This window comes from Ambystoma mexicanum, chromosome 11 (genome assembly GCF_040938575.1).
Source record: "Ambystoma mexicanum isolate Mex_15411 chromosome 11, UKY_AmexF1_1, whole genome shotgun sequence".
Classification (NCBI taxonomy): domain Eukaryota; kingdom Metazoa; phylum Chordata; class Amphibia; order Caudata; family Ambystomatidae; genus Ambystoma; species Ambystoma mexicanum.
In genome coordinates this window covers 1,211,104,735-1,211,128,546 of record NC_090934.1, presented here as the reverse complement: position 1 = coordinate 1,211,128,546, position 23,812 = coordinate 1,211,104,735, and the positions used below count along the sequence as shown (strand labels likewise).

The following is a 23,812-nucleotide window of genomic DNA, read 5'->3' as shown; positions in this document are numbered from 1 at the left end:
ATTCAGTACAGCACTTCAGGCTGTAGCCACAAGCAAAATATTTCTTCCCATTCAAACATAGGGTTCAGCCATGCTGCATGCCCCAATAATTAAATCAGAGTACATGATTATCAAGTAATTGCAGGGTGGTAGAATGGGTAGATCACTGCGCTTCATTTAGTACTTTAAACAGATTACCCTGCTGCTGCTGATGGGGTTCTTTTGTGAAGGTGCCTTTCCTTCTTCAAATGTTAGGTTTCAAATAGGAGTTTTTGGTTTTATACGGCCATATCCCATCCCATCCTCATCACCCTTCACCTCCCCAGAGATTGTTTCATTAGTTTGACAGGTGCAATGTTGTGTTTTTTAATATGTTTTTACCTCGATGTTCGTGGACAACAAGTGTTGTCTGTAAATCCAACATGGCGGGCGTTTCTAACAAATATGACGCACCTCGCACTTTTCACTATCCAATCAGCAGGTGAGTCCGATGTCCGCGAACATCACGCTGGCATCTGGACCAATTGGAGGCCTGTGCGCGGACTGTACAGAGAAGTAAGTCAGCGGACCGAACCCAGATATCACTAATTCTGGGTACCTACTTTTTGGCTGTTTAAAAAAAAATACTGGACGGATTTACACCAAATTTACAAAATCACACTTTTGTGTAGAGGTTTGGGCTGTAGGCATGACCAAAATATTTTTTCCATGAAACTATCTGAAAAACCACTCATTTTGGGACCCCACTATAACTTTGCCCCCCCTCCACACAAGCTCACCAAGGATTCATCCGGGGGCGGGCGGCAAAGTTTATAAGCCCCCCAAAAAGTGCTCTTCCTGTGGGTTGAGCAACGTAACCATAACTATATATATATATATATATATTACACAGAAACGGTAGTGGCTGCGTAGTTATTGTTAAGTTGCTAATCCCATAGGAAGAGCACTTATTGGGCAGCTTATAACTTCGCTCTCTCTGGACGAATCCTCAACAAACTTTGCAAAAAAAGTGTATGGCCTACTCTGATTTTTTTTTTGTGAAAAGTTTGGTGAGGTTTGGTCCAAGAGGGTGCAAAATTATAGGGGGGTCCCAAAATTTACTTTTTTTCCCCATAGACTGAATGGGGAAAAACTTTGCTTACGTCTACAGCCCAAACCGCTCGACGGATTTTCACCAAATTTGTGGCAGGAGCAGCGGCTTGGTCCTGAAAGCGTGCTTTTGTAAATTTGTTGAAAATCCGTCCAGTAGCTTTTTAAAAAATGACCTAAAAGTAGGTCACAAAAAATTAGTGATATCTATGTCCGCTGCGCGGACACACTTCCATGTTCTCTCAGCGGACAGGACACCGATTGTTTAATCGGCTTGTGTCATGTCCACAGACATGCAACATGTTTGCTGATTGGATGGTGAAGAGTGTGAAGCGCATCAGATATTTGGAAATGCCTGCCATCTTGGATTCACGGACAGCGGTCGGTGTCCGCGGACATCATGATAAAAACATATTAAAAAACACAAGATTGCACATGTCAAACATATCAAATAATCTCTGGGGAGGTGAGGGGTGATGAGGATTGGATGACTCATCACCCCTCACCTCCCCAGAGATTATTTGATAAGTTGACTGCAAGAAGCAAAAAAAAGGTGTTTTTTTTGCCACAAAAGTCCGTGAACAGTTCGGATGTTCGCGAACAGTTCTGGAAGTTGGCGGACACCTCAGCATTACAGGGTTGGTGAAATGCTGTTCTTGGATGGCTTATAACTTTGGCACCACTTAATGGAACTGCATGAAATTTTGCATGTATATTTCTGACCTGATTCTGAGTGAGTATGCATAGTTTGGTGGGATTCTGTCATGAGGGGGCAAAATTATAGGAGGGTCCCAAAATAATGTAAAGGCTTATACATTAGGTGCCATTTGACGAATTTACACTTAATTTGGGAATCTGATAATAGATTTAAATATGAATGTTTTTCTGAAGTTTGGTGGGATTTTGTGAAGAGGGGGCAAAATTAGAGGGGGGGTCCCAAAATAAAGTAAAGGTTTATAAATGAGGTGCCATTTGACGAATCTACACTTTGTTTGGCAAACTGATAATAGATCAAGCTATACATGTTTTTGCGACTTTTGGTGGGATTCTGTCAAGAAGGAGTAAAATTAGAATGGTGGTCCCAAAATATTGTAAAGGCTTATACATGTGGTGCCATTTGACAAATCTACACAAAGGTTTGCAAAAAGATTATAGATCTAGATTTAGATGTTTTCGTAAAGTCTGAATTGATTTTGTCAAGTGGGGGCTAGGTTATGACGATTGTATGTGCATACATTTGACACTTTTGAAAAAATAAAACATGGGTGGATTTCCAGCAAACTTGCGTAAGGAGCATTGGCAAGGACCTACAAGCATTGTTTTGCAAATGTGCCAGTGTTTTATTATTTGACAAGTGTCATAATGTAGCTACAAAAAAATAGCGGTATACCTTTAGTGACTGAGCGGTAGCCTGTCGCCAGGGGCAGTGGCCAGATTGTCCGGGTCATGAAATAAGGTCATGATCGGACCATCTGGCTACTGGCCATGACCACAAGGGACAAAACATAGGATTAAAGTGGCCATGTCCACCTGGGACTGGCTTTGTGGTAAAGTTATTCGAAATTAGGATAGATCTGAAAGGGAAGAAAAATGTGCTTGTAGTAATATGGTCATAGTGTCCTCTTTTTCGCAAAGAGGGGCCCTTTATGGAACCCTTGCCTTCCCTTTCTATGATGGCCATCTTGGAAAAGGATTTTCCTTCCTACACCGGGATGCCGCAGGCGTCCCGGTGTAGGAAGAAAAATCCTCTTTTTTAGCACCTCGGGTTCCGCTTTGGGACTCTAGGGTGCTAATGGCCTTCATCCCCCATTTCAGGAGGTGGAATGGGGGGATAATGGTCCAGAGACCTCGTTATCCACCCTCGCTTCGCTTGGGCTGATAACTTGGGCTGTTGGGCTGGTATCCACCGTTCCAGTCCCTGGAACGGAGGATGAATGCCACAATATTCCCATTAGCATAACACAAAATGCAAATGGAAATGTTGGACAATCTTATTGAGTCTATGTACTTTACTGAGAAATATAAAGTAGTTGGAATCTATACATGTTTTTTCAGTTCTATTTTTATCTGTGAAAGGTGGTTCCTAATGGAATATGGGCCTCATTCCGAGTTGGGCGGTAAGGGCTAACAGTCACCGGTAAGGAGACCGATGCCTTTAAACCCTTAACGCCCAATTCCGAGGTCCCTTAGCGGGACCTGCAAAGGCTGTGTGGTCTGACCACTCGTCCTTTGCGGGTCCCGCTAAGGGACCAGGGGGCTAATAACATGCCTGTAATTTACGGGCCCGTAATTAGCGCCTTCCCCATTCGCATTGAGCCCTATGGGGGCTCAAATGGGAATGGGGAATGGTTGGTTGAATGGGGACTTACCGGGTCCGCACAGGTCGGAATGTCCCGGTAAGTCCCCAATTACCCAGACCGGACACGGACCCAGGTTTGGAGGCAGCCATGGCGCAAATAGCGCCATGGCTACCTCCAAACTCGGAATGAGGCCCTATGTCTTTTGTTGTTTTTGGATGTATTTTTTTTTTGGCAGGAGATCTGAGAACGAAAGGTGGGGAGGGAAATGAGGGAAGAGGACCCAAACACTAATATGGAGGGGTAGGTGGACAAGGGAAAATGTTGCACATGTGTTATTTCTAAGGTAGGAGGCAGTGTTTCTCATGCTCCTTGATTACAGCAATGGTGGTGGCTCTTGGGGAGGAGGGATGGCATTAGCTGATGCCATTTTAAGATAAATAGCAGTTTTGCTAAAAGTATGTACTGTGTACTAGACTGTTATTGGATAATGAGTAGGAATAGGTGTTGGAGCTGTGCAAGGGACATTTTTAAGTTGAAAGTTCCTAGATCAGTAAAAAATGCAGTTCTGAACTGTCCGTGAAGCAGAGATCTTATTGTGAAGCGCGGAGGCGCTCTCGGATACGTCATCATGCCGCGCACCAGCGTCTGGTCATGTGGCACTGTCCGGAAGGTCCGCTGTGAAGTCAGATGTTTGTGGATGCAAAACTAGCTGAAATAGTTGCAAAAGGTGTATAGAAGTGTTCAAAATGATTCTAGAAGATGGGAAATGGCAGAGTTTTAAGGTGACACTTTGTAAATTGGACACAAATATTGCTATATTGGGTAAGTATGATATTAGTAAGTTGTAGGAAAATAGCATGCACTGGTAAAAACCCATGAAATTCAATGAAAAAACTTTATTAAAGGGATGTTATGGTTAAGTTGCACTCATAAAAACCTATGAAATTCTCTGAAAAAACTTTGTTAAAGGGACGTTATGGTTAAGTAGCGCTATTAAAACCAATGAAATTCAGTAAAAAAAAATTGTTAAAAGGACGTCATATTATCAATGATATTTGTGATGTCATCTTTGATGTCCTGGGTGTTAGTCTTAGCAGTGCTTAGTGGTGGCACCAGTTATGGTTGCTTAGCTTACCATAATTGGTGAATTTCAGGGGTTTTTCAATTTTACTTGTAACCATAACGTCCTTTTAACAATGTTTTACTGAATTTCATAGGTTTTTTGTAGCGCAACTTAACCATAACATCCCTTTAACAAAGATTTTTCATTGAATATATAGGGACCCGGCCCATAGGACTGGGGGTTTCCCAAACAGCACTTTAAGATGAGTAGCAGCACCCTTGAGATGGATGGGGATGCAGATTAATACTCTCGCATCAAATCAATAATGACAACTCAATAGTTTGGCAAAGGGAGTCCGATGCTGGGGATTGGGAAGCTCAGCTTCGTAAGACACTACGGGCATGGCACCGGTCCAGTGATCCCAAAGCCCCAGCCCTGCTGGTGGCAACAGCAGAAAGCGGCGGCATAGCGGCAGCTCGGAGGAGCTTGCAACACTAAGCCCGCAGGCTCGTCCCAAATCACCCGCTGACAAGAAGCCAAGAAGTTCCCGTTCCAGGGAGAGTAGCGCTGTGCAGTCCCTCCCCTCACTCCACAGACCACGCGGCAGTCGGCCCCAACATGGGCATTGGCCCGAGTACTACAACAAGGATGAGGAGGATCTGTTGCGGCAGCGGCACCAAGCTTTCATAGCAAGGAGATTAAATGAGAGAGAAAGGATCGGTGAGCTTGGAGCTCCTGAAGTCTGGGGTCTTTCACCAAAGGTTCCCGACCCAGACTCCGATGAACATACTCCAGTAGAGGATGTGGCAAAGTCAAAGAAAAGCAGCAGTTCAGATTCAAGCTCGGATGATGAAAGAAAAAAGAAAAGGAAGAAAACGAAAAAAAAGAAAAAAGCTACCAAGAAGAAGTGGAAAAAGGACTCTGACAACAGTGACAGTGAATCAATGAATGAATCCAGTGATGAAGATGAAAAAAAGAAAACGAAGAAAAGAAAGAAAAAACACAGAAAAAAGAAGTCCAAGAAAAGGAAAAACAATAGGACTAAGAAAGAGTCTAGTGATTCCAGCAGTGAGTAGTCTGAAGATGACGAAGTGCAAGGTGGAAATTTGTGGGTTGAGAGAACAAAAATTGGTACATAAGTAAACGATTTTGTAGGACCAGAAGCTCCAGTTACGCACCAGTCTCAAGAAGATAAACCTTTGGACTATGGGCATGTCTTGTTACCAGGTGAAGGTGCCGCTATGGCAGAGTATGTTAAGGCTGGAAAGAGCATCCCTCGCAGAGGAGAAATTGGTTTAACCAGTGAAGAGATTGCATCGTTTGAGTGCTCTGGTTATGTAATGAGCGGTAGCAGGCATCGACGGATGGAGGCTGTACGTCTGCGTAAAGAAAACCAGATTTATAGTGCAGATGATAAAAGAGCTTTGGCATCTTTTAACCAGGAGGAGAGACGGAAGAGAGAAAACAAGATCCTTTCCAGTTTTAGAGAGATGGTTTACAGAAAGACAAAGGAAAAAGATGATAAATAAGGACTGTGAAGTGTTCATTTTTATAATTATCTTAGAAAAGGGGTTATTTTGATATCTTGCTTAAGCATGAATCTGCAACAAACCTTGGACTTTGTGACTTTGCAGGAAAATTGCCATTCTAATTTTTAAGGTCTGTGGAAATTTCATAGACTAGCTTTGTTGATTCTTGTGATGCAAAGTCTTGACACATTCCTTTCTTATTTTGTCAGTAAATAAAGTGCAATGGACATACTTAATGGTGGTGTTGACATTTTACAATGAAGTTTCCCTCAGTAGTCGCCTACCCATTGCATGTTTGCAACTCTTCACTACAATGAGACATGCCATTATCACCAGTACATTTTATTTAAATCAATGAGATGAGTAGATGTTTGAAATTATAAAATGCTGTATTGTAAATAATTATTTATTTAAGGCTGTTGTTTGCTAAAAAGAAAACAATGAAAGATGTCATTTCTCTACTTGTGCATGAATTAAAAGAATGGAAAGTCTCAAAGTCCATATCACGAGGTCATTTGCTGGTCATTGTCATTTTCAAAACATGTATCACAAGACTTTCTTTAATGTGGCTTGAAAAATGAGCCATTGTTTTAAGTAGATAATAAACAAAGTGGAAAACATTCATGAACAAGTCAATTATAAATGAGGGCACTGTTTGCCAAGGCCTTAAGTCTGATTAGTATGAGAGTATGTACTGATAATGCACACCGTCTCATGTGCCTCAGGACAGTGTATAGAACCAACTTCATGTTTACTTTTGACATGTGGGTTAAACAAGATTTTTCATTAAAGTACCATCCTTAAATGTGCCTAAACAATATGCCACTATGATTTTATTGCATGATCATTAAAACCAGGAATGTGGCATCCACAAAAAAAAAGGGAGTCCGTTTAATCACAAGTATAAAAAACGGCGAGTTCATGAATATCACCAATCGCTCGATCTTCCTTCTCGCTTCAACTCCCATTAATTTCAGAAATAACATAGTATTTATTCCAAAAACTCATCACTATTGACGTTTAACTCTTAAAATGTTAGCATGTAACTCTATTGGTTCTAGGAAGGTAACTTTAATATATGGACTATGGGTCTCATTACGACCCCGGAGGTAGGGCGTAAACGGCGCCGGTAGAGCTGCCGGCGCCGTTAACCCCCTACCACCTCATTACAAGGTCCGCTCGCGAGACCCGCTAAGGACGCCTGGTTTTACCAGATGTTCTCAGCGGGTCCCGCGAGCGGCCCAGCATGCTAACAACTGGCCCGTCATTAATAGGCCTGTTGTTAGCGTGCTCCCCATTCCCATTGAGCCCTATGGGGGCTCAAATGGGAATGGGGATGTACCGGGTCCGGGTTCCCTGAAAGGGGAAATACCGGGCCCTCCAAGGTCAGAATGCCCGGTATTTCCCCATTCAGGGAACCCAGACCCGAGTTTGGGGGTAGCCATGCCCTTATTAAGGGCATGGCTACCTCCAAACTCGTAATGAGGCCCTATATCTGTATATGGTAACAGGGAGAGGCGATTGGATAAACAATTTCAAGTGGGGCAACTAAGCCCTTCCTTCAAAATGGCTACTGTAAACGTCACTAAAAGTACAATGTCTCATTGGTTCTACTAACTATAGGACCCTAGATTACATGGTCCATTATGACTGGGCTGGCATCAACCTCACTCATACTTTTCCACTTGCTTGGCAGTGTGCAGAATAGCCAGGCCAGATGCAGGGAGATTGTCTGCATCACCAGCTTCCTTACAATCATTTCTACAATCAATCATCACTTCAGTGGTCATGTGTCAATTATGACTTTGTGGTTGGCCTCAAGTCTGCTTCTTGGTCTGGGAAAGTTAGAGGCATCCATGCATGGCCAAGATCCATTCGTAGGTGTGAAAGTTTCATCCCCTCAGCTTGCCTGGTCACGTGATTCCAACACTGTGAATTTGTATTATTCTTCATGCAATTTCGTGTATTTGATTTACTTCTGCCAGTTGGCTGCCATCTGTGGCTTATCTTGACCTTTCTGAACAGGATACTCTGTTCTTCATCTCATTAATTGTATCCACTGTTGGGGTATTTCAGCAGATACGACCTTGGCTTCCTGGCATGATTGTCTTCTTCTGAGTTTCTCTCCGTCTTTAATTCTCGATTTGTTTGCTGCAAAACTCTCCTCTTGGGACCTTTAGTAACATTTGATTGATTCTGCTCTTGTGCATAGTGGAAGTATACTTATATAGAGTGCGCCTTGAAGTAGATAAATGTATAGGTGGTGCTTGCCGCAATCTATCTTACTACTAAACATAAGCAAGCATCACGATTTCTGTGCTTCTTGTGGTTACTTTTTATATGCACACATTTAAAGTAACTGAATATCTTCATTGTGCATGTGGCATAATTTCTGGCATCTTAACCTCACTTATTTTACTTTAGGCTCAGGATGTCACTCATCCATGGTGTTTCGTCTCTTTTCATCATTCATAGGTCATCCTATCTTCTATATGTGAGTCAGTCCAGGCTCTTATGACGTAAGCATTCGTCTTGCTTCAGTATCTTTCTAGCTTCTTTGCGTATTACATTCTGACAATCATCATTCTGTCTCATGTGTCGATATGGTTTTCTCAATGGGTACCTTACTGTCCAGGTTTTCTTAGGTGTCGGTACTTCAACAGGTGCTGTTCTTCTGATAGGTACTAGACAGAGCCCAACTGCGGCTCTCTGCTGGTTTATTTGTTCATCATACGTCACATATTTCGGTGTGAATGTTCCTGGTTCTTCAAAATGGGCGGTTGGAGTGTGCATCGTGCTTGGTACCTCCTACCATATATATATATATATATATTACCCCACATGAATCCTGATCTGTGAGAACTAGGTTAAAAAGTTGCATTAAGTCATCTTGCTGATATTGGAACCTACGCGTTCTGCTATGCAATGATGATTTATACCCCGTACTGCTGCCATCTTTGTGGTCTCCAGGAGAGTGGGTGGGTTTGCTTATTTAGGCAGAAAGGGAAAACAAGACAGCAGTGTTTTGTGTTGATAGTGCATAATGGACCCTGAGCTGTGTGTGTGTGCCAGTTTTCTAGGTGTAATGTGTTTGAGGCATTCAGGCCTCTGTGACCACAGTGGAACGCTCACGCTAGCAGTGTGGCTGTTGATTGGAAAAGCCAGAATGCTACATTGATCTCTAGTTGGTTGATAGTGTGAAATTTTGCTTTCGGTACATTCTGATCCTTGGCCTGTGCAATTCTCCACAACGGCTGCTGTGTGGTTCCTTCTATTGACCCACAGTTGCACACAAAGTTCTACAGCAGATGCCTAAACGGACTCTGCTATCTAACATACGTTGGGACCTGTGCTGCATACCCCAAAAAGCGGTGGCAAGCTCTAGATTCGTAATGACCACTGGGATTTCCTCTGAGCAAATTTCCATTCCATAAATTAGAATGTCTCTACCATTACAAAAGGGGGAGAACCATGGGCAAAAAAGGCTTTGCCCTGTACCAGAAGGGTGTAGTGCAGTCTGAACTGCCAAGCCTCATCGCCTCCTTGTATAGTAAGAGAAGTTACCCTTGACAGAGAGCAAGGAAGGAGGTATGTTCAAGCCTAGCAGTTCAGGCTGCCCTTCCCTGATGAAGCTAATGCGGACCAAAACATACCAGAGTTGGTGTCTGCTCACGTGCAGAGGGTAGATTCTTTCTCTGAGACTTGCAGAGCATGCAGGGCTCGGGCTTTGGAGGACCTGTGTTGCCTCCCCATTTGCTCACAAACGATAGTTTCCCAAATGCAACCCACTCTCCCCATTAGGGTCCAGACCCTGCTGCCTCCCAGAGCCACCCCTCACTTGCTCTGCTTCCAGGCACAACCATGCTTAAAGATTCACCTCAGACTCTCTGAGGCAACTGGAAGGAGTAGCAGAGCACCTCTTGCAGCCCTATTTCTCCCTCAGCGGAAGCTCTATGTGAGCGAGAATGCAAATGCTGTGCAACATTGTAACTCAAATCAGAGAACAGTACACAGGTGCAATGTACCAATCAGAAAAGCTGTATACTTTGGCATGACTGACACCAGAGCCCATATGAAACTGGTGTGAGTCATAAGGTGTGAAAAGCAGGAAGCTCTTTCTAACCTGACCTACAAATGTGTCCTCTCCAGGAAGTTCAGGGTGGTCTTTTGGACATTTTGCAGGATGGGAAGCTGTGGCAGGTATAGCCATCTTCTTGAAGAATTCTGGAGGAAAAACAATGTTTTTCTGATTAACTACTTGTAGGGAGCTTGTCACCTTTTTATCACTATTCTTAATTTGGTCAGATGCATGAGTGGTATAGTGGGTTTGTTGCCATATCTCCAAATGATAACTGTGCAGCAATGGAAGGTTTTGCAAATATTAGCAATTAATAAAGAGCTGAGACATATTGAAAGGCTCTGCTCTGAATAGCCATGCTTCTAAAAACATTTCTACATTATGCAGAGGCATGGTGAAGCCAGAACCCAAACACTGAAATGAAGTGGTGTTATGTTTGCCTCTAGCAACTCAGTAACACGCAAAGACCATGCCACCCTACTTTTCACAAGAGAAAAGTACCCAAGTAGAGAAAGCCATGTCCATTTGCCATGCTGCATTGCCATCAGCATTGCTCAGCCATGTGACAAATCAACTTCCAGGCCACCAGTGGTCCAGGGATGAATATCGTTTCTAAATCATTAATCAACCCACACCCCTAGAACACCAGAAGGGATCCGAACAGATTGGAATACAAGTGGATTATAAGACCTCCTTGTCCAGTTTTTATCTCCGCAAGGTCATGGATGGTTGCTTAGTTGCATTACAGAAAAAAATACAATTATTACCCAATGATAAAAGGGAGTGTCCAGTCAAGGTTGTATAAAATATCTACTTTATTATTACTACAGCAGACAGTTCTAGCACACTACAAATACAACCCACCCTGTAAAGGAACACAGAGGACAGACAGTTTCACGAAGGAAACACATGCACTCTGGATACTAACAGGAAGGTAGTTGGAAAAGTAATCAGTCTTACAGTTCAAGGTATTCGGTTTCAGTACCAAGGGTGCACAATGTTGTAACTGTCTATAGTAGGCTTTGGAGAAGAGCCAGGGCAGCAGAAACACAATGTAAATGGTGCTGAAGAAGTGCTTGGTGCTTGACAGCATCGAGGTGGTTCCAGGGCACTTTGCAGCCCTTGAGACAGAGTTAGTGGTGGGAGACACCTGCGGGTACCAGGAGGCAGGCAGTTTGGCAAGAGAGGCTGGACAGACATCTGAAGGCTCTTTAGTGCGGCGGATTGGGCCAAGTACCGTTGCCTCTGTGCTGGTTAGAGGATCTGGAATGCCATTTGAGGCGGCTCAGACAGTTCTTGTGACTGCAGCGGTGCAGCCTGATGCGGTTTGAGGACTCAACTGTTTTGAAAATGTCCTTAAAAGATGGACGCTGTATGATGCTTGTGTGGCACTCCTCCTTGCTTCATTGCAGGGCTCATGTCCTTTCAAGGTGGATGGCCCAAAGCTCAGGAGAGTGATTGCAGGCAACAACCTTGTTCTTTGTCCAGAGACTCTCTGGCACTTCCCACCTGGGAAGCTTGCTCGCAGTACCTAGCAGGGAACGCTGTGTGCTGGCTGCGCACTGGTTCTGGAGCTGCTGAGCATTTCCTCTGAGTCCGGTATCTCCCTATGTTCCCTGGGATATGCTTAGGGGAGGGATCTTGCTTCCATCTTGGAACTCCGGCCTTCCTTCACTTGAGTGGGATGTTAGGTAGACTGTACCTTCAGTTCGAGTCCAAATGAGCCCTCCTTCTTTCTCCTTTTAAAGTCTTCAGATGATTTGCTAAGTGAGGGGTTCAGCCCTCTTTTAAAGTCAAATGGGACCCAGTGATTGGTGCATGCTAGGCCCACCTTAATGAACCAATCCTAGGTCACCACCAGCAATCTTCTGTTATGCATGAGGCCAGGACTAGAGTGCTATGCAACAGGACAGACAAGGCGGTGACAACATATACCTAAGTCCCACACATCTTCTTGTCTGTTGTATATCAAAGTGTCTCTCTGGCTAACTCAGCCCTCTGTGATTCTTGATTAAAGCGCAGGGTTTCCTTGAAATGTGTGCTGGAAGCAGACTTCCTGACTCCCCCAAATCACATACTTCTCCCCTCTGAAAGGGGTCTGCTCTTCCGGACAACTGCAGTAACTGCTGGACCCAGACAGGCCATTCACTGCCTTTCATACAGAGAGGTGGGAACTAGCTTCAAGTTAACACATTGCATACCAAAGGGGTGTCAGTCCCGCCTTATTGTTGTCTCTTCAGCAACTAAACCAACTCAGCAGGTTTGCCTCAATAATATCATTAGTATGCACTGCCACCAGCCGGAGGACAAAGGACAGCAGATCCATGGGGACTTTGATGTTTAAATTAGGCTGCCCATGGTGGAGGAAGGTGTCCCTTCCCCCTCCTTGAGGTGTTTTGATGTACCCGAGGCTGTTACATTCCAGCTGAATATGACAGGGGAAGATGGGGCTCGTAGGCTGTTTCTTCCTGGAGTACATTTGACTATGCGTTTTGTGTGGGAAGCAGATGGACTCTGTGTGGAATGGCCTCACACAGTCCTCGAAGGTTGGTCTCCCATCATTCCTATTCATTATTAAAAAATCAAAAAAGCCCAGGCGAGTGGATGGTCGAATTCCTCATGCCTTTCCCCACCCTCTAATGGTGATGTGTTTCCTCAGATTGCTGTTTATCCCATGTGTGACTTCCGGGCATCTCTGTTCCTGGACTACCACCATTTGAGGCCCTGTACAGTGATCACATTTAATGTGCACAGCGCATGCCAGTGGCCAATGTTCTCAGTGCCTTCCTTCTTGTGAGAGCCATGAGTCAATCAGGCAGGTCGCAAGTGGCACCCCCCCCATGTGCTCCAAGGTCCTAAGGCCCCAGTATCACGTGTGATGTTAAACAGCAAGGAAACCAATCATTTAGGCAGGCGTTCTTTACAGCCTTGCTCACTGCTCCCAGCATGGGTGAAGTTTTAGGGGGTACAGGGGTGTTTGTCAGTGCTTTGATTGGGATTAGAAATCGAGGAGGGCTCTCGTCACACCCCCTATCAAGAGCCCCCCTCGCGAAAGGGGTCGGTGCAGCTAGAAGTAGATCTGGGGCACACTGGCATTTTTGCCTTTGATGCGCCCAGCCCCTTGGTTTAAATGAAAGAAGGGGCTGGGTGCACCAAAGTGTAACATTATTGGGCCCCAGCTCACACCCAGCAGGCAGCCTTTTCAGTACTTCGCCTGCTTATATTTGTTTTTTCCTTACAGCCAATGAGCTAGCCAGCGCTACTGCTGCCACTTGGGTGTCCTTTTTCCCTTACTGTCAGGAGAGAGCCAGCAGTACTTCTCCCATTTGGGGGTCCTTTTTTCCTTACTGCCCAGGAGAGAGCCAGCGGTACCTCTCCCACTCATGTTTCCTTTTTTCCTTACAGCCAGGGAGAGTGCCAGCAGTAATTCTTCCGCTTGTGTGTTCTTTTTTCATTACAGCCAGGAGAGATTCATCGGTACTTCTCCCACTTGTGTCCTTTTTTTCCTTACAGGTGGGGAGAGATCCAGTGACACTTCTCCTGTTTCTGTGTCCTTTTTCCTTACAGCCGGGGAGAGAGCCAGCAGAACTTCTCCCACTTGTGTGTCCTGTTTTCCTTACAGCCAGGGAGAGAGCCAGTGGTTCTTCTTCCGTTTTTGTGTCCTTTTTCCTTACAGCCGTGGAGAGAGCCAGATGTACACTTCTTCCACTTGTGTGTCCTATTTTCCATACATCCTGGGATAGTGCCAGCGGTACTTCTCCTGTTTCTGTGTCCTTTCTCCATACAGCCGGGGAGAGAGCCAGTGGTACTTATCCCGCTTGGGTGTCCTTTTTTCCTTATAGCCAGGGAGAGAGACAGCAGTACTTTCCCGCTTGGGTGTCCTTTTTTCCTTACTGCCCAGGAGAGAGCCAGCGGTACCTCTCCCACTCTTGGTTCTTTTTTTCCTTACAGCAAGGGAGAGTGCCAGCGGTAATTCTTCCGCTTGTGTGTTCTTTTTTCCTTACAGCCGGGAGAGTCAGCAGTACTTCTCGCACGTGTGTGCTTTTTTTCCTTACAGGTGGGGAGAGAGCCAGTGGCACTTCTCCTGTTTTTGTGTCCTTTTTCCTTACAGCCGGGGAGAGAGCCAGCAGAACTTCGCCCACTTTTGTGACCTGTTTCCCTTACAGCCAGGGAGAGAGCCAGTGGTTCTTCTTCCGTTTCTGTGTCCTTTTTTCTTACAGCCGGGGAGAGAGCCAGCAGCACTTCTCCCACTTGTGTGTCCTGTTTTCCTTACAGCCAGGGAGAGAGTCAGCTGCACTTCTCCCACTTGTGGGTCTTGTTTTCCTTACAGCCAGGGAGGGAGCCAGTGGTACTTCTCCACTTGTGTCCTTTTTTCCTTACAGCTGGGGAGAGAGCCAATGGCACTTCTGCTGTTTCTGTGTCCTTTTTCCTTACAGCTGGGGAGAGAGTCAGCAGTACTTCTCCCACTTGTGTGTCCTGTTTTCCATACAGCCAGGGAGAGAGCCAGTGGTACTTCTCCCGTTTCTGTGTCCTTTTTCCTTACAGCCGTGGAGAGAGCCAGTGGTACTTATCCCGCTTGGGTGTCCTTTTTTCCTTATAGCCGGGGAGAGAGACAGCAGTACTTCTCCCTTTAGGGTGTCCTTTTTCCTTACAGCTGGGGAGAGAGCCAGTGATACTTCTTCCACTTGGGTGTCCTTTTTTCCTTACAGCCGGGGAGAGAGCCAGTGGTACTTCTCCCGCCTTTCACCGCTCCACTGGCTCTTGAGTTAGTGTTGCCCTCCAGTGCTGGGGAGTCAGTTGGAAGGACAAGCCAGTCCAGCTGACCCCTATTTTGGCCATTTTATGGAAGCCCTCTGTAGGCCCTTGCTTCATTTGGTCTCATTCACAAAAGAATGCCAATGTCACGAATTGCATCCAACTAGAAATGCACCAAGGCCATCACAACACACATATTACTTAGACAGAGCCACAGACACCAGAGGATGTTGGAATTGAACTGTACAAGAGCAATAGCTATACATACTTGTTGTATTTCAGTAGCGCAGCCATTACACTTGCTGATGCGCGGAACAATGGCTTCCTTTTCCTGCCACAACCTTTTGTTATCTGTGTCATCATGTCAAGGGGGGTCTGCTTAAACCTCCACGGTCAGAACTATGGAACCACGGCTAGCACTTTGCTACTGGCAAACAATGTAACAACCCCAGTGAGAAACATTATCATTCAACCAAGTGCTTCCAAGCTTCAATTGATGTTACCGGACAACTTGGACCAGTGAGGAGCGGTGACTGAGTATGTAAAGCTGGCATTAAAGAAGAGAGGAAAAGTGAGAAAGGTTAACTGAATAATGCAGAGATATGCAACAAGGCGGGTGGAAAGCAATGGCAGAAAAAAAACAACAGCAACAAGATAAAATAATAGAGGTAGTATCTGAGAAAAATTAAGGAAAAATCAAAAATACAACAACGAGAAAAAGAAAATAGCATTACCTGAGTGTCTAATAAAGGAAAGAACAAAGCAAAAGATCAGAAGATAGAAAGACGACAAGGGAAATAACCAGGCAGTTAGCCAGAAAATATGAAAAAGAATGTGCATAAAGTCTCTAGGAATGCATGCATTCAAGAGCTCTGAAGCCGGGAAAAAGAAAAGTAAAACATTATGATCACTGCTAAGATCAATGGATTCAGTTGTAGTGGTGGACCATGTCTGCCACCTCAGCTCTAAGAGCAATTTTGATCCATGTGGCATATTAAGATATCACATTTGCTGACTCACATGCCCACTCTATTCACTCACTCAAAACACAGTACTCCATTTACCTCTGTAGAGAAGGAGCCAAGTGCCCCCACCTCAAGCACCACTCCCATGTTGCCTATATGCTGGGAACCAGAGTGTGAGACATGTGCAGTGCCAGAGAGAATACCAATACCAAGGAGAATCCTGAAAGCAACGTTCTCATTGAGAAAACCATACCTACATACACGACATTATGATGGTCATCTGAATGAAATCCCAGAAGAAGGGGGGAAAATGAGCAAAAGGGAGGATTGGTGACATCACACGAAGCAGGGCTGATGCACCCAGAAGAGATTCAGAAGCAAGAGAACATAAACATTCGACAGACGTTGAGAAAGTGTTGAAGATGAGCACCAATTTGAGTTTGAGACACAGATGTTTATGCTACAGAAACAATGAAGATATTAAGTCCTTTTACATGTGTACAGATGAAAGAATCGCAAGCAGACAAAGTATTCTTAAGGCTAGCTATGTAGTGAATTGATTGCGGAATCGGAATGCACCAAACATATATATATATATATAAGCAAATGAACTATGAACAGTTCCACAAATGCACTTTAGCAGAGCTGGACCCAGAAAAGGAAAGGCTTTTCCAGTGCGTTGCAGCTGAAAAGCAATTGAATTACAGAGGTGAATCAAAGAAAGGTGAGGCTGGGCCAACACCAAGAAGTCAATGCCGCTCTAGGCCTGAAGGATCAAACAATAGTTACAAACGTTTGAAAAGAACAAACTCCTGTTCAGAAGACAGGCACGAGAACAATGAAGAAGTCAGACGTTCATTAAATAAGAGTATTTTAAATGCAGCAGAACTCTAAAACATGGTCTTCAATTACCTGGATGAGTGAAAATAGATAATCATGACACGCTACGCCAACTTCAGGAGACAGAGTATGCTATATTCCCTCGTATTCTCCAGAAAAAGAACATTTCCAAGGCCAAGTTCAAAGCCTTAATTGACGAGTAGATTGCAAGGGTGATGATGGATGACAGACTAATTGGTGGGAAGCTATGGGTAAGACCAGCCCACCAGCACATGTAGGCCAGCATGCATGCTGCTGGTGTATGTGGAAAAGTACAGTGGGGTACGAGGTTGCCAACCAATTATAGAGGGCCATGTAATAGAGAGCCCTATAGTTTGTGTAACCAATGGGAAGTTGTGTATTTGATGACGTTCATAGTGCCATATATGAGAGGAGGGCTTAGTTGGCCCATCTGATGTTGGAGATCAAATCACCTTCCCAACAAGTATGGAACATATACCGAGATGTTCCCTTTAAGCCTATTACTTTTCCAAATAGGTTTTTGAAGTTTGCCACGTAGGATGACGTCAATAATGACAGGTATTAACTATATAATTTGTTTTATTTAAGAAACTTGCTGAGTGAGAACATCGAGAGAATCGTCGATGTTCGTTGTAACTCCTATTTTAGACTATTGTTAATAAAACAGATTTGATTTGCCAACTTCCTGAGTTAGTTTTATTATTGATGTTTGAGTATCTTCTGCATCCCTATCCATCTCAAAATATTGCTATCTCATCTTAAAGGGCTGGCTCGGTTACCCCAGTTCACCAGTGCATTCAGCCATCTTCTTAAACCATACATCCACCCCTTAACCTTTCCATACACACACAAGCACACACACACACACACTTGCCAACTCATGCATTCAGTTACACAAATATTCAATCGCTGAATGATATATGATATGATATGATATGATATGGCATTTATAACGCGCCTATACACAAGTGTTTCAAGGCGCGACGAGGCAAGGGAGGGGAACAGGGGACAAAAACAACTATCCTCCTAGGCCAGGTGTCATTCAGATCACGCAAGTGCATGGGAAGGGGGAAAGGAAAATGCAGTACATGGGAGTAGATGATAACAATAAATAAAATAAATAGCGGCCAGCAAGTGGCAAGTGCAAGGGTAAGTGCGCACATCAGCTATTGAGGTCTGGTGGAGGGACTGTAGGGATACAGAAACAGTCCCGAATCTGGGGGTTGCCAGGTGGGCAGTGCAGGTGTGTGACGCTGGCAGTAGAGGGCCCTGAGCCAGGGATCAGAACGGTGTCCAGGTAGCCAGTGAATACCGGTTTCAGCCAGGAGGTCAGCAGAGGAGCGGAGGAGATAAGGCAGAAATAAAGAGATAGGTTTTGAGGTCTTTCCGGAACCAGAGATGGTTCTCCTCAAGTTTAAGGTGGACAGGGAGGCTGTCCCAGAGGGAAGTGCCAGCCGAGGAGAGAGATCTACCACCAACTTGTTGCTTGGAGAAGCGACTGACCATGAGGGAGTTGGAGGCGGATGAGCAAAGAGCTCAAGAAGGAAGATATTTAGGAAGAGCGAGTTGGAGGTATTAAGGACCCAGACCCCAGAAGGCCTTGTGGATGATCCAGAGGGTTTTGAATTTTATGCTTGCAGCCACTGGGAGCCAATGCAGAGAATTCAGTCCTGGAGAGATACGATCCCTGGGCTTGAGGCCAAGGACAAGTCTCACAGTCCTGTTCTGGATGAGTTGCAGAGGGCGGAGATTAAAGGCAGGCAGTTTTAGAAAGAGGCTATTGCAAAAGTCCAGCCTAGAGAGAACCAGTGCTCTGTAGACAGTGAGCTTCTGAGGGAAGGAGAGGAAAGGCAGAATACCTCTGAGGAGGTGAAGCTGGTAGTGTGACTTCTTGGAGACGTCAGAGATGTGAGGAGAGAAGTAGAGTGTGGAGTTGAAGATGACCCCAAGGTTTTTGGCTTTGCAGGTGGGAGCGGGAAGAGGACCAAGAGAGGCCGGCTAGAGAGCAGCAGGAAAGAAAGGGGCGGGTATGCCGATGAGGAGAATCTCAGTCTTACTGGCATAAGGCAGAGGTCATTGGCAGCACACCACTCCTAGATAGCAGACAGACAGTCAGAGATGAGGGAAGGAGAGGAGGAGGTAGAGGGTAGCCTGAAATGAGCTGGGTGTCATCCGCATAACACTGAAAGTTGGGGCAGAGAGCGGCAATGCGGTGGGCAAGGAGAGCCAGGTATTGGTTGAACAGCCCGGGAGAGAGGTTAGACCCCTGGGGGACACCACGGATAGAGAAAAAGGTAATGGAGAGGAAGGACCCAAGTTGACCTAGGAGGGTCGGTCAGAGAGGAAAGAAGACAGCCACGCAAGAGCCTGACCAGTGATACCCAGGTTATCACGGAGACGGTTGAGCAGGATGGCATGGTTGACAGTGTCAAAGGCAGATGAGATGTTCTGGAGGAGAGGAATTTGCTGACGGGTCCATTGGTCAGCACTCACCCTCTAGAACTTGTAAGACAAGATAGCTGCACCATGTGAGGACAGGGGGTGCAGGATTCACTTACTCCAACACGACTCAATAACGAGGACTCAATAGGTTGGCAAAGGGAAGTCTGTTTAATGACAAGTACATCAAACAGGGAAACAAACGGGAATCAGCTGCGATCACCTGTCTCGCTCCGACTTCCTCGAACTTCAGTCGGACAGCACTTCTTATAGGCAAAAATCGACATTACTGACATCTAACTTTACAAAAATTACAATGCAATATAATTGGTTAGGAAAGGTAACTTAAGTATAGGTGTTATAGCTGTATATGATAGTAGGGCATGCGGATTAGATAACTCTTATCTACACCCATCCCTCTACATCACGCATGATAGATGACACTATAACTACAACGTCCTATTGGTTACAATATCTATAGGACTCCAGGTAACTTGGTCCATTGTGATTGGGCAGGTTACACCGCTAGACATATATTTCCACTTTTAATTAGCAGCATGCAGAATTGACAACCCTGTGCCTGATGTCCCAAGTTTTACCCTGCCTCCCTTCCATCAATCAGTGTTTTAGGGTGACGTGTCAATTAGTTGGCTAAGGATGGCCTCAAAACTGTAGTCTCTTATTGGGAAAAGTTATGGCATCCTCAGGTCCTGGATGACATCAGGCGATGGTATTTCTTCGCGCCTGGCTGGTCACGTGTTAGTTCACCATGAATCTACTTCAGTTTCCAGCTTTTAGTACATTTAATTCTTTGTTGGCCTAGCCATCTGCATGGGCCCCCCTTATCTTGACCTTCATGAAGAAGGCTGGAATGCTCTGAAGTTGGAGTCTTGTGAGCTGACGCTCTCCTCCCCTTCTCTGGTTGACTTCTATTTCCTAGGCATGAGCCGCTCTTTGTTGAGTTTCGATTCAGCTCCTTTTCCTGCCTTTGGCTGGGTTTCAGAACTTGGCCTGTCAGGCCTCTGGCCGCCTGGGTACCTTTCTGCTTTTAAAAAATGGAGTTGCACTTGTACAATGTGCCTTAAAGAGGTAGATAAATGGTTGGCGCTTGCCGCTCTATCTTCTACTGAGCATTGCAAGCAATATCAATTTCTTAGCATCTTGCGTTTCAAGCTTATTTACACACGTTTAACAGGACGGTTGCTTCCATCTTGTCTCGTAGCACTGTTTCCTCACGTTGTAACATTGTCTCCAATCCGTGCCTATTCCATTCAATTTCGTGGTTACTCGCACTGGCGTGTCACCTCCGATAGCTGCTCTTGTTCATTCTCTGACCTGTTCAGGCCCTTGTGTCAATTCCACTGGCCTTCCATTAAGGCTTTTGGGGTCTCTTCGTGGACCGTGTGTAGGTACTCCTCATTTCGTATCAGTGGCTGGTATGGCTGTCTGATAGGGTACCGTGCTGCCCAGGGTTGTCTGGTTATGGGTGCTTCACCGGTAGGGATCTTCTGATGTATACTGGGAAGAGTCCCACTGCAGCTCTTTGTAGGCTCATTTGCTCTTCATACGTCACATACCTTGGCGAGTACACTCCTGGTACCTCGAAATGAGGGGAAGGGGTGCAGGCCATGTCTGGGACCTCCTCTACACTCCCCCCTCTGGTTGGTTCATCGAGCATTTCTGCTATCTCCTTTGCATTCATTTCTTTTGATTCTTCAGTGTCATGATCATCGTCCTCTGCGTTGGTACATGATGGTGTGAATGTGTGAGCCTTTGGTGTCCATATTTTTATCACTCCCTTCAAAATCCCTGCTGTTTTCACATGTTCATCTTTGTTCCATGTCGTTAGCTGACATTGCCCATTTGTGCTGCAGTAGATCCATTTTCCTTCATACTTTCTATACTTTCTACGTTTCTTAGGGTATGTGAACTTTGTTCCTTCTGGTACAAATTTGCTGGCTTTCACAAAGTCTCTTATTTCTTCATCTGTCAGGTCTCTGGCTTCCATCCTGGTTCGACATCAATCATTAGTTTCATCCCTATGGCTTTCTTTGCAGTTTTCTGGCACTTTGTAATGATTATCTTGATTACACAGAATCCTAGCAATACTATTGCTAGTAGAGCTCCCAGAAACTTGAATATATTTGCCATTAATTGTGGGACCCACGAGAATAGGCCTCCAAACCAGCTGTCATTGTCTACTTCGTCACTTTCATCGATCATCTGTTTTTTCGGCCTTGTCAGCATGCTTATGGCCTCTGTTAGGGTTCCGTTTTCTTCAACGTGTGATGGTACAAATGTGCAACATGATTTTCTGATTTTTGCACAAACACCTCCATCCATCGCAGTGGTCATGTCAAGCACATATCTGTTTTGGAGGGTCATCAGTCTGATTGCTCATAGCTCTTCTTTGATTGCGTTGAATCCTTTTATAGTGGTATTGATGGTCTGCAATAACTCCCATCTGGTTATCTGCAACCATTTAGCATTCATTCCAACTTGCATATGGGGCAGGAGTAGTGTTGTGAATATTGTTGAGGTGAGGCTGAACAGCCTATGTTCGTATGGGATTGCATGGAATGCCTCTTCTGATTTGGGAGAAAAATAATTTTCCCTCTTCATCCTGGATACCAGTTCCACAGATCTTCTTCTTCTTAGATGAGCATCTGCTTTCGGGAAACTGTCCAACTTTAGGTTATTCTTAGGGATCACTAGTGCGGGAATGTGGACGTTCACTAGTGTGCATATGCCTCCCCAGTTTTTCGGCAGCCTTATGTATGCCTTGAATCCACACGTCCAGTAATGGTCCATAATAACTGCGGTTCCTTGTGTCATTCCCGGAGCTTCAAAGATCTGTCCGCAGTTTTGGTTCTCTCCCATCTTCCTTGTGCCATTGTTTCTGAAGCATAGTTTCAGGCTCTCTAGTGGCACTATCTGTAGGGGTCCCCCTCTATCTTCGACCCATGTTAGCAACTTTTCTAGCTTTGGCCACAGAGGTTGGCATATCCTCTGCAAATTCTCTATTGCTTCCTTGCAGGCTCCAAGGACCATACACGCTCGACAAATTACTACTCCATCTTCCCATCCATCTGGGGAGACCACTGCCCCCAGATCTGCATTTGGCCTCTGTTCTTCCAGGTTTGAGCCTCTTCTGCTGTTTTTCCTTGAACGTTCAGTCTTGGGTTTATTTCCCAGCTTATCCCTGATCCTTTGACGTCAGGGTTCTCGTACCTGATCACATGATTTCTGGTGTGTGGTAGGTTTTTGGTTTTAATGTCCTGGACGTAGCCATCTTCATCCAGGTAATCCTTTTCGTTGGCCCATATCAACGAGGCGTCTCTTCCCGTAAATTGTCCTCTGGTGTTGCATATTGCTACATGTGACATACAGTGTGCTGTAGGGACATCAATTTCTACAGCCACGAACATCTTGGACTTTACCATGCTGTATGGTAGGAGTGCACAGACAAAGCATTCTCCTTCTGACTGCCTTCGTCCTACTTCCTTCATGTGTTGGTACCTTATGTTGTTTGCGAGATGGGCTGTGCTGTCCAGGTAGTCATTAAGTTCATTGCAATCTTCATGAGGGCTTCTCTTGATTCTCAGTGTTCTTCAGTAGTTTGCTATGACTACGTCTCTGAATGCATCCGTGCTTCTTTTCCACTTCGGGTATCTCGATGGAGCAGGCTGCCTCGACTGCATCGCGGTGGTAGGAGGAGGATTTGTGCTTCCTTTCCGTCCCTTTTGCAGTCTGCCATAAACTTCCCGTAACCACCGTTGGTTCATCAACCTCCCAACTTGTGGCTGTGTTGTAGGCCTGCGGCTTGTTCCTTGCGTTGGAGCAAGTGTGCTTGCAGTTATAGTTTCTATAGTTCTGTTTTTCAGCTCCTTGTGCAGCTTTTTGCTTGGACTATGAATGGGAACAAATACTCTATTAGCATGTGTGTCTTCTCTGTGCGTTCTTTCATGACCACTTCTGTTCTTTTGAGGAATTTTGCTATTTCCTCCATCTTTGGTAATTCACTTGTCTTTTCTTGGTTATCTCCACTATTCTCTGGAATTTAATGTTCGGCAGGCAGTCTCTCCTTCTCTGCTGCCTTCGTTGGAGGCCTTGTAGCCATTGACACTTGCCCTTGTCTGTGTGCATCCTGTCTGTGGGTGTGTGCAGTGGTCAGTGCTACGTTTTCATTCATTCCTTGCTGACCCTGTCTCCAGCTTTTTTCCCCATTCATTACCTCAAGTGTATACATATCACTGCTAATTACATTAAATTTTAAATCATTTTCTTCATCATTAGCTCTTCTTGGGACTGGAATCACTATGTAGGGTCTGGGTGCTTTTGTCAGTTTTGTATGTTCGTTATCTGGTAGGTGCACTGAAATTGGGGCGCTTTGTTCACCAATGGAGAGAGCAGTTCTGATAGTCAATGACAGAACGACAATGATGATCACCAAGCATATACACATGATAGATTTGTAAGACATCTGGCAGCATTTTCTTCCAGGAAAGTGGGGGCGCCCTTCTGTTGGGGGTAATACCAAGTTACTGTTCGGGGCCCCCATTTCAAATGAGTTCATTGTCAGTTATTTATTCCTTCTTTTGCTCTGGTCTCGTATTTCGAGAGTTCATTACTATTAGAGGGACGAGTGCTTCTCCAATGTCCCCCCTCACGTGAGTGATGACGGTAGTCTCTGGGTCCTCAGTACAGTTCCTGTGCTAGACTAAGGAAAAGGGTTAGGCTAGCAATTCTGATAC

General features: G+C 45.1%; 1 protein-coding gene and 1 pseudogene across 1 annotated transcript in view; one reads left to right on the top strand and one right to left on the bottom strand.

Moving 5' to 3' along the window:
- The window catches only part of LOC138505121 (NF-kappa-B-activating protein-like), a 128,181-nt pseudogene extending 122,028 nt beyond the window's left edge, over positions 1-6,153 (top strand).
- LINGO1 (leucine rich repeat and Ig domain containing 1) overlaps positions 1-23,812 on the bottom strand; it is a 6,683,609-nt gene that overhangs the window by 2,851,553 nt on the left and 3,808,244 nt on the right. The window lies entirely within an intron of this gene.